We start from the raw sequence: 11,741 nt of genomic DNA, 5'->3' as shown, positions 1-11,741 counted from the left end.
GATATATATATATATATATATATTCATATTCATTCATTCATTCATTCATTCATTCATTCATTCATTCTGTATAAAATTATATTCCCAAATGCCACAATGCTGTTAAGTGTTTAATTGCATTGATCTCTTTTTGGACTGCACCTTTTGAAATATCCTTTTGGATAGGATATTTGGCCTAGCCAATAGGATAATAATCTAGTTGTGTTGTACAGAACTTTCTCTCATTACATGTACAAAATTATATATAAAATTATACTCTCAAATACTACAATGCTGTTAAGAGTTTAATTGCATTGAACTCTTTTTGGACTGCACCTTTTGAAGTAGTTGAATAATTGTGTCAGTAAATTGGTTGAAGTTTATTGCAAGAGATCAATAACTGATGAGCAAAATTTGGCACAATGTACAATTATTCTATTGCTTTTATTATCAAAAAGACTTAGTCCCATGATTCCTTTTAATGTCTATGCTCATATTTCTAAAATCTGCAAATCTAATAATTCTGTTCTGAACCATTTCTCCCCTCATAAGTAATAAAGACATAGGCTGAATCACTAAACAAAACTGTGGCCAAGCATCTAGACAATCCCCAAGATATTACAAGTCAATACATTAAAATGTATAATTGGGATTTGAAAATGGGTTTTGGCTCCATTCTGGACCATGTGTCAAGTCATTGCTCTGAGCCAATTTGATTTAATTGAATTTTGCAAGTAAGTTTTTGTGAGACACTATCAAATGCTTTGGTGAAGTCCATATATATTACATTTACTGCTGTTTCTGTATGGCTGCCAACAACACAATCAAGTTTCTGAGGTATTATTTGCTTTCTGCTTGCAGCCAAGAGACCTGCATTAATGCAACATTAAGGTTGCTCTGTTAAAAATAAAAGGGGGCAGGCAATGCAAATGCAGGGTCTCAAACAGCAGCATTTGTTTGAACACATGTTCAATGGGTTTTATGGAGCACAGCTGGTAACTGAACAACTTTGGTAAATCAAAGTAAAACAGGAGGGAAAATACCTCTGATAAATAATACTTTGGTTCTAATTGAAAAATAGAAATTTAAGGGAAAAGAGACAAAATAAAGACAACATCCTTTTATTATGCATTGTTCATAAAATGGACGGCAACATATTGAGAAGAATTAACATCATTATACTGTACTACAATCTTCCAGAACAAGACATACAGCGCTTCTTGTGATATCATACAAATTCCTTTTGTTTTGCAAGCTCCTTGCATGTTGCTGGACAAGAAAGCATAAGAATTGGATATTCTACAAGTGCAGTGAGCAAAAGTGTAAGAAAATACCAGTCCAAGATGTACAGACACCTCAATATTATTTTGTAAGAGCTGGGGGACATTTTTCTATAGATTCTCTCATTGGGCACAGTATTCTCCATTTCATAGAATCTGAATAGCATACAGCATTATTAGAAACAGTAGAATTTAGCTCACTTCTGGGAAAGAAATGGTGAACTGAAGATGGCTGCACTAGAAGCAGAGCTGACGACCACGGCAGAATGAAGAGCTGGTGAGTAGACTGGTTCTTCATTCCTGTCCAGACAAAGGGAAGACTTGAGATCACCCACAAGTACTCCAGACAGTTGCTCCTCATGAGGAGACTGTAAGAAAGACAGCAGTGTCTGGTGGGTTTACAGCTCTGGGAGATGAGGGAATAGCCATCTTGCTCAAACCACAGTCAGCACCTTTAAGGACACTGGGTTTGTATACTTCCTTTTCTAATTACTTTTGGAAATTGCTTGTTAACTGTTTCCAATTACTTTTGGAAATTGCTTGTTAACTTTTAGCTTTTAGGAAACTTTGGATCAACAAGTCTGAAAACACCGGGTGAGTTTCCTTCAATCCTTAGCAAAATAATTTTTAATATGAGTTTAAGGACTTTGAAAATTTTTTTTAATAAACAGCAAAAGGGTGATTAGAACTTTGATTTTGGAAAGTTAGAAACTGATTTTTCCAGATGGATTTGAAATAAGATTTTGGAATTATAAGAATCTTTCCTGTTGGAAAATGCTTTTATTTTGAATTCTTTTAGGAAAAAAACATGATAGGATGGGACTTTGAAGATTGGACAATAGAGAGAACCAGAAGGAATTGTAGAGATTACAATTAAAGGAGAAGAACACTCAGACTTGACTTATAAATACAGAATGAAGCAAAATATTTCAACACTGGACATATTGAAGGATATTTTTGAACAATGGACCCAGTTAAGAGTGTCTGCCTCTCTAGATTAAATGCTTTTAAAAGATGTTATGGAAAAGGAACAAATTTTACCTGACAAGATTGAGACTGATTTGAAAGTGGATATAAAATGACAGGCTACAAGAATGATATGGAAAAAGACGCTACACAGGACATACAAAAGAAACTGGCTTAATAATTAAAAAGGATATACAAATAACAGACCAAGAGTGTGACCTGGATAATTTTCCTATATTGGGGTAACAAAAGTGGCTTGTTAAGCTTTGAAGAATTTTGTGAGAAGGGACAAAGAAAAATGAAAAGAAAATAAGTTCTATGACATTATTTGAAGGGACAAAAGATCAAGAGTGTTAAAAGTAAAAGCAAGGAATATAAAATTGTTTTATCTGATTGAGGTTAAAATAGATATATTATCTCTGTTAACTCTTAATGGACTTTTGCTGATCAGGACTGAAATGACGAGGTTTTAAGGATTTGTTTATAGATAAGAGATGATATATAGTAAGAAGAGATCATTTGTTATATTTTAAGAGAAGGTGATAAATTACTAAAATTGTTATTTCTTTTTTGCACCTTCTATTTTTCTTTTTATTCTTTTCTTTTTTCTTTTTAGTTTGTATTAGTCTTTATCTTTGCAACTGTAATTTTTAATAAAATTACTATTAAGAAAAAAGAAACAGTAGAATTTAGTATGGCTTAGGGCTACACCCATTACAGTATTCCCAGAGAAATTACGTCCAAAGTTAGATTTGTTTTTAAAAAATGCAACAGTAGAGCTTTATACATTAAGGTAATCTGCATGTAGAACAAGGATTTGACTAAATTCCTGTTTCTCAGAATGGCAAAGCTGCAGACTTCCAGATGTCTAGACCTGAACAACCATTATAGCCCATGATCAAGGTTGCTAGGAGTTGGTGTCCAAAATCTGGAAGGCCATATGTTCTGCAGACTTTATCTATATTCTGCATACCTGTTAGAAATTTGAATGAGACATAAAAAGGAAAGTGTTATTCATGCCACTGCTACCCAACCTCTATACAGATCCCTGTGAAAGGTGAAAGGTCCCCTGGGCAAGCACTGAGTCATGTCTGACCCTTTGGGATGATGCCACTTTCATGATGTTTTCTTGGCAGACTATAGCGGGGTTGTTTGCCATTGCCTTCCCCAGTCATCACTTTCCCCAGCAAGCTGGATGCTCATTTTACCAACCTCAGAAGGATGGAAGTCAACCTGAGCCAGCTACCTGAAAATCCAGCTTCTGCTGGGATCAAACTTGGGTCGTAGAGAGAGTTTTGGTTGCAATACTGCCACCTACCACTCTGCACTACAAGAGGCTATTACATAGATCCCTAATAATGTAATTTAGAATGTCTCAGGAAAAAAAATATCTAAGAGTAGTAGTGATACCTGCAATTTAGGTTGCTAGGCTTGTAAGTAAATTTGTCTCTACTTCATCTCTTAGAAATTTTTAGGGAAATGAAAAACATTTTGAATTTGAACATTTTTTGAGGTCAAAATAGTTTGACGCAGGTTGTTCTGGCTGTCCTGGCTGTCCCAGAAATGAGAATGGCCCTCTTTTGGCTGTGTTGACCTCAACGTGGGGTTGTTCTAAGTTGATTATGCTTGTGGCATGGTTGGAACATCTCTTTACAGCTCAGAAGGTTGTTTTACATTCAACGTATTTCAGATTCAAAATATCTTGCATCACCATAGTGACTATAAAAACCTGCAGACCTTTATAATATACAGAATATAAACCTATACACATATGTGAATCACTGCATGAATCTTATTGGCTATCACTTGTAGAGTGCACTAGAATATTGCAGTACATATGTTGTATATATTTACCATTACCATGGCCTGCAAAGAAAGGGACCCATGAATATATTAAAAAATAAGCTCATAGTACTCTAAAAATATGAAGGGACTATGATTGTAACACTAGATAATCCACTAATTACTTTATAGTTGCAAAAAGGCTGAATTTCCCTTTATTACATAAAGTTTCCTGAATGTCCACAACTAATTTCACTTCGCTGTATTTTGAATTTTAAAAGCTATTTGGGGCTTCTGTCTTTGAATGACAGCTTGACTATGATCCAACAGTTGTCAGTGGGTTGGGATATGTTCAAATTAAATCAAATTCCCAATTTACTGCTTATTTGTCCTCAAATTTTGTTTAATAACAACAGAATAAATAATTTTAAATCTTGGGAAAATCTGGGTCTGAAGATTAGTGGTGATAACACTTTTTGGAAAAAAAAAATCTAACAAGACAAAACATCTATAAATATTTCATCTAAAACTAAAATCCATATACATTCATCTGTGGTTGTCTTTTCCTTCTAGGAAATTCCATTTTGCAGACTAATACCGATGGTTATGGATACAGTACAGTTGGGCTGCTAGCTGAATGTTGAGTAGTAGTGGATCAGGTTTGGCATTTGTATGCATGCACATCTCAGTGTCTTGCAGGACTGATAGAGAGATGTGTACTTGCTGCCTACATTTTTATCTTTACTTTTTATCTTGTCTACCTGGCCTCCAGAAGACCAGGCTTCCAGTGACACTAGTTTCTTCTCTAATGAAAAAAAAATCAGATAAAATCACCACAGTATCATATCATGTCTACTTATTTCTGAAATTCTGCTCTCTTAAGAAATATGTTTTTAACTGTGTTTTCACACTTGTGCAATTTTTTGATCACCAAGGTTGTACTAAAAAATTGTATTTGTGCATGTGTGTGTGTCACAGTGGTTAGAAAAAGGGCCAAATGGATAAAGGCTGGATTTTCTGCTTTTTATCTTACATTACAGTTTTTGAGTGATTCCCATGTCAAAATGGCATGGACACTGTGCTTCAGGTCAGAAATGGCTCTGGAGGCTGCTAAAAGAGGTTTCTATAAAATAGGTGTCCCTGAGGCCCTTAGTTGCTCATTACTGTGTTTTGCTGTGACCCAGAGCTCATTGTGCACCCAAGCTTGTCACTCTGTGAAAAAAATCACTCTCCAAAAACTCTGTGATCCAAAGCTGTTTCTTTCCATGTTTAAAACTGTCTCTCCCCTAACATGAATTGGAAAATAAGATGTATGTCCCATGTGCTCAAATGTACATTTGTACATTTGTTACAAAGTACTACATATCAATTCAAGGTATTTGGTTTTCATCAAAACATTTCTCATCTCCTAAGGCAGAATATGATGTATCCTAGCATACCATTCCATCATCCCAATCTTGATTTATGATTAAAGGCTGACTTAGTTTCATTTGAATATATCATAAGGTGAGCTGTTCTGCAACAATGTAAAGTTTGGTAAAATAATCTGAATAATTCAGCATGAGATGTATAAACTCGCACTTTCCTGATATGGAACATATTGATTACCTCCAGGAAGAAACAACTTTTTATTTCCAAACAGGAAACTGGTCTGAAAGTGAAATGAAATGAAAATCAATAGTGTCTAATGCAAAGTTCTACATTTAGGAAAATAATAATAATCAAACGAACAGATGCATTGTACCAGAGCTGGCAGCAGTGTATATAAAAAAGGACCTGAGATTGTAACTAATAATTTTCAGGTACTGTTTATTATATGAAGTTGAATATGAATCAGTAATGTAATGCAGTTATTTCAAAGACAAATACAGTTTTAGACTTCTTCAACATTAACACAATTTACAAGCCACAAAAATAGTAGTTCTACTTTATTATGCACTAGGACAGACCCTATCTAAAATATTTTATGTGGAACTATGGTTTAAAAAGTAAACAAACTGTCATAGGTTCAAGGGAAAGTAAGAGAGATCAATAAATCCTAAGAGAAATATTTCAAAGAGTATTTAACCCAGGGGTTAAATAACCCAGGGGTTAAATAAGACCCTTCAAATGCCTGAAGAACTATATATGTAAGAGAGAAAATAAAGCCCTTATTCTGATGGGCTTTAATTACACAGAATAGATTTTGTTTAAACAATAATAAAATGGAGCAATTTGACTGTGGAACTCATTTTCAATAAGTATGGCTGGCTCTCCTTTGCTAGCTTATAAATAACAAAGGCTGGATAGCAGCTGGTGAGGAACATTCCATCTCTTGACTTCCTAAACCGTACTGGAACCAGGCTACAAGCTCTTCTCCAGTTTTATGGCTTTATATGTTGTATTAAATCTTGTGATTAACAAAACAGAATACAGTATGTATTTGCCCCTTCAGTGCTAAAAACCAATTCTTGCAATAGAGAACTAACTGAGTTGAAGGATAAACATATGCTTAAATTATCCCTCTAGGACAGGAAACATTGTGCCAAGTAAATCAGAATGCCTCACACCCATTTTGCCATCCTGAGCTTTGATAGTTAATGTTACTCAGTTTCTGGCAATTGCACATTGCTTCTGCCACTGAATGTGTTCACCACACCCTATTACATTTTCAACTTCTTGAATGATAAAGTCATTCTCAGTGCATCAACACTGTGTTGGATTGCTGCATTTTCCAGCACACTCTTGGGTGCTATTAAAGGATGCCAAATGTTCTCCTTCACACATTTCATGGCATTCAAGAGCTGATGCTTTGTTCTCCATCTCTTTTCTATTAGCATTTGCTCAAAGTGGAAAAACAACACATTGGATGTTGCTTTGCACTTTAGACTAAACATCTTTAGCTAAGCTGGAGAAGCCAATCCGTATTATGACCACAAAACTGTATAAAAACAATTGAAGGAGATAGCATATCTTTCCTTCTCCCATTACAGAAGCTTGCACAAACATTTTGCTACTAGCTGCTTTTAAATACAGAAGTGATATTCCAGTACCTTGCTAAAGATACTAGCTGCATAATACAGATTTGAACAGCCATTCTCACCACTAGGGAGAGAAATAAGTCAATTTCAGACAACTGATTTTGGATTTCAAATTTACACTTTCAGATATATATCTACTCATGCACAATAGCAGTGAGGCATTTTGAATTGGGTGGATGAGAAGAATTTGGGCATATGTACCAAAGTTGTGAACATCCTTGTTTATCATGATCACTGCTCTATTCAAGATAAAAAAAAACAGGCCTAGCCTAAGGCTGAATACTTTTAGGATATGTCCCAGTCTATTTCAGGTGAATTAGGCACCATAAAAATAGGAAGTTTTGAGAACCACTTTTACAAGAGAAAGTTGCAGGCATAACCATCTCTTAAAAGCAATGAGAATCACATTAGAGAGAAATATGGCATCATCTGGAGAAGAAACTGTTACTCTGATTTTTCAAGGATTCGAAGATTCCTTCTATGGGAGTTAGACATTAAAAGCTATCATTTCTTACAGATGTAACCTCGGTGAAGAATCCTCATCAGATGGGTCTATGGTCATGGCCTTTCACTGGAATCTATTTAAGGATGTATTTTACCTAATAAACTATTAGAATCCATGTACTGGTTCCCAATTTCAGCTTCCTAGAGGAGACTGAACTGCAGCTCCCATAAATCCCATAATCCTAACTATTGTGATGGATAGAAGACCAATAAAATCTGGGAAACCAATATTAAGAACCAGTGTTCTAAGCTGATTTCAGCAACTGGACTTCAAGTTCATCAGTAATTGTACAAAATATCTACCCTCAGCTGTTTATTAGTAGATCGGTCTGTATACATAAGGCACTATGGCCAAGAAACAATAGTGGCATTACAAAAACATGTCTCCCTTCTTTCCATGGCCAGCAGATATGCCTGCAGTGCTAAAGTTCTAAAAATGTCTGAAACTACCAAGGGCAGATTTGTTTCTCTCCTTAGAACATTGTGCTCAGTATTAGCTGCCTCCCATTCTTCTAGGCAAGGATGCCTTATAACTTCAAGAGTGATTGTTCTGAAGAATATATGACCTGTCATAGAATATATGGTCTACAAATTAAATTATAGTAACAATACACCAATTAATATTGATCACTAGGTTGAAATCAAAGATTTGGTAAGCAACTGATCCTATACAAACCATAGAATCTACTTGTGCATGATGCAGTACATAAAAATACAGGGACTTTCCATAAATACAATAATTGAACATATCTTTCTCACACTTTAGGAACTTTATTTTCAGGCAAGTTATTAATTCATCACCACTTAAAAAAATGGCTCCCAGACTATTGGAAATGCATATGTGGAAACAGTCCAAGCTCTACAGCAATAATATAAATAGCTTATTTCAGGGTAGTTGAGTTGGTGCAGGTTATATGGACCAATGTGATATTATTCCTCCCTTTCTAAGGTACTTCTACTTAACGTAATAGTCAATTCCACTTTACTGTGTCCAACAAACAGAACTCAGGATGAACTACATGCTGACAGAAAAAGGGTGGATTTATTAATTTATCTTTATGGATAGAAATTAAGTTTAATCCCTACCATAGTGGTATTCCCAATCAACCCCCTTATGATTTTCCATAAAAGAGAATTAATTTCATACAGTCCTATGAAGCAAAAAAAGGATAGCATTTTTGATGAGGACTTTCTCCCTATTTCTCTTCCATACCTATAGACATTATTCTTAAGAACATCTGAAGTGGGCTTAATTGGATGGGCTAAGAAAGAAAGAGACAAGTGCATGTCCAAGCCAACACAACTCTATTTTACAGAAACTGATACCTGAATTCAAGATTCCCCACACATTGTCCATATTCATAACTACAGACCACACAGCCAATGAAGCAGGAGGAGCCTATGTGGACCTGCTCTCATCTAAACATGTTCTCTTGGGAAACATATGGCAAAAAATAACCAAACTGAAGGCTTAATATTTTTAAATGTAAGGCAACTTTAAAGCATGGTGCCTGCAGCTGCATCCTAATAGTTACTGAAAACTTCTCTCCTGTTTTGTTTTAGTATGCATAACTTATTTTCTTTATTGTCTCATTTTATAGGTTAAAGTCTACTTTTGCATACAGTGATACTAAGGTCATTTACTCTTCCGTTCCTTTTCATGGGCATATACTGTTCTGAATGTCTTTTGTCTGTGAAAAGAGAATCTTTTTCTTCTCCCCTATTGAATAAAAACCATGCTAGCTTCTCATTAGCAGAAATGGTGCACTTGCCAATATGAAATGAAAACTCTTCTGAGACAAAGCTCAGGTACAATAGCATGCTTTTACATAATGTTTTAATGAAATTCTGCCCAGAAATCATTCTTTCCAGCAGCAATATCTGCCTGGACTGGCTCCCAGCCAGCCGTTAAGAATTTGATTTTGTTAGTTGAGGCTCTACCAAATTTGGAAACAGGAAGTGACAGCCCATGTTTTCTTGAGCTATATAAGAGTTCAACTCTCTGTTGTATTTCAGAAATCCAACAGGAGCATTGGTTTATATTATCCATAAACACACGATTACACTTGACTAGCAACTTCACATACTATGTAACTAAATTACCAACTGGAAGAAAGATAATGATATCTACAAATTGACAAGCTAAATGAAATCCAGCTGTATAACCTGTCTAATCTCTGTATTTGCAATGGCGGAAAAAAACCTCAGGCCAAACTTTACATATTACAATTCATTTGTATTTTCCTATAGAGAGATTCACTCTGTTGAGAAAATGACTGCATTTGCACATTGTGCTAAGACTTGGTTTGTTTTGACTATAGTTTGTGAACAAGCCATAGTAGCTTGGGTGTGTGTGTGTATACGCACACACAGAATTTATCCATATCCTTCTTTTACTGACAATGATTTATTTTTAGAATATGATTCAAAATATATTTATACTAATGAAGGTTCCCCTTTCCCCACAGGGACTAAATTTTCATTATAGGATGTAATTCAGCATTTAAAATTCTGGTTAAATTTTGAAAAGATCAACGTACTTAGTCCCACCAAGGTTGAACTCAATAATTATGTCCAATGAGATAACTGTTGGTCAAATACTTCTTATGCACAGTATGACTACAATTGCTCAGATAAAAACAATACTCAGATGTCTTCATTATTTCTCTCTCTTAATTGCAAACAAGAGGGACAAAAAATCTGAAAGAAATAATTTGCTATTAATTTTCTATAGAGATGGAAATATTTGCCTTGTACAAATTCTTATTTCATTTGGAAAACATTTCAAAAGTTAGGATGAATTACCTAAGAGTAAAAGTCATTTTAAGAATATTGCATGTTTGCTAAAGAAAGCCTGTACTGTCCAACAGCACAGTCCTAATGGTTCCATGTTGAAAGAGCATTAAGTAACTTATGCCGTAACTTGGGCTATGATATTTGAAGGCAGTCACATCAAGTTCTCTGGGACGTACTCCCAGGCAAACATGCTTAAACATATACAAGTTAAATTATTGTTACATCTGTAGACATAACAATAATTTAACTTGTATATACAAAAATCAATATAGTCCTTATGAAACAATAGAAACACTAACCCTATGAAACACATCTATTTACTGAGTAGAACATTAACCCGGACATCTTTCTACCATTACCTTTGTTGTATAAAACTACTCAACAGACTCACACTGAAAAGTTATGGGACTTGTAATTGGTAAACACTTATTTGTCATAGTAGACATCCTGCCACTGCAACAGTGACTGAGAAGGTCTCCTGCAGGTTAATCATTCAACAAGGATAACGTTTTAGTTTTGCCTATGTCAAGAGATTGTTAGATTATTGCATACATGTTTAAATCCCACCATCTAAGATTTTCCAAACATTGTACCATAATATAAGCCAAGGAAACTGAGGACCACTTTATCAAACCATCCAGCAGGAATGACAGCATCTAGGCAGCCCGGAAGTGCTTATTGGAACTGCTGATGTTATGAGTTATTTGTTTGTTTGTTTTAAGGAGCACTTGTTAAGATATAATTTTGATAAAGAGATGGGAGTTGATGGCAAACAATAGTGAATGACTCAGCCAATACTATTTATATTTAAAACTAATCCACAAGGCTTTGTTTATCATAGTAATGAGATAGAGAGAACACTTCAGTGGCATTACGGGATGCACTCAGTCTGGGTCAGGTGGGTACTAAAATGTGAATGTTTGGCCTTCTGATGACTATTGTATACACTTGTGTTGGGGATCTAAGAGTGGCTGTAAGCATGGCTCTAAATCGAAGAAGTGGTGGCACGGTGTGCTGCAACATTAGCTCTGGGTAGAAATGTTGAAGACAACCTAGAAAGAACATGCAGATAGGATCCCTGCAAAATCATCCATAGCAATTTGGAAGTCATTCATAGGAGTTGGAAAGCTGAAGATTGCTTTTCACTCTGATGGGATTTGGACTATAGTCCTCCTCTAACACAGTGGAACTGCTTTAGGATAAAAGATTAATTTGCCACAGACTGTATTCTGAATAGATTCCTTTAACAAAGAGAAACAGTAACTCTCAGAGTCCTGAATCTTCTGCTCAGAATTCATTTCTTAAGAAAATGATATTTTGAGGGATGGGGGAAGGGAAAAGCCATTCGAAACCATCCTTGTATCCACTCAGCTACAAATAAGTCCCATTATTTGGGGAACATTGAAACTTAACA

General features: G+C 35.2%; 1 long non-coding RNA gene across 1 annotated transcript; it reads right to left on the bottom strand.

Annotated features, from left to right (window-relative positions):
- Window positions 1–3,118: 3,118 nt before the first annotated feature.
- Window positions 3,119–10,224, bottom strand: LOC134501792 (uncharacterized). The gene is made up of 3 exons (XR_010068387.1): window positions 10,072–10,224; window positions 5,616–5,658; window positions 3,119–3,198 (listed from the first exon to the last, which is right to left on the bottom strand). It is a non-coding gene; the product is annotated as an uncharacterized LOC134501792 (long non-coding RNA).
- Window positions 10,225–11,741: the final 1,517 nt, after the last annotated feature.

The sequence above is a fragment of the Candoia aspera genome, chromosome 8 (genome assembly GCF_035149785.1).
Source record: "Candoia aspera isolate rCanAsp1 chromosome 8, rCanAsp1.hap2, whole genome shotgun sequence".
NCBI lineage: Eukaryota > Metazoa > Chordata > Lepidosauria > Squamata > Boidae > Candoia > Candoia aspera.
Note: the sequence above shows the minus strand (reverse complement) of the source record. Positions and strands in the feature narration are given on the sequence as shown.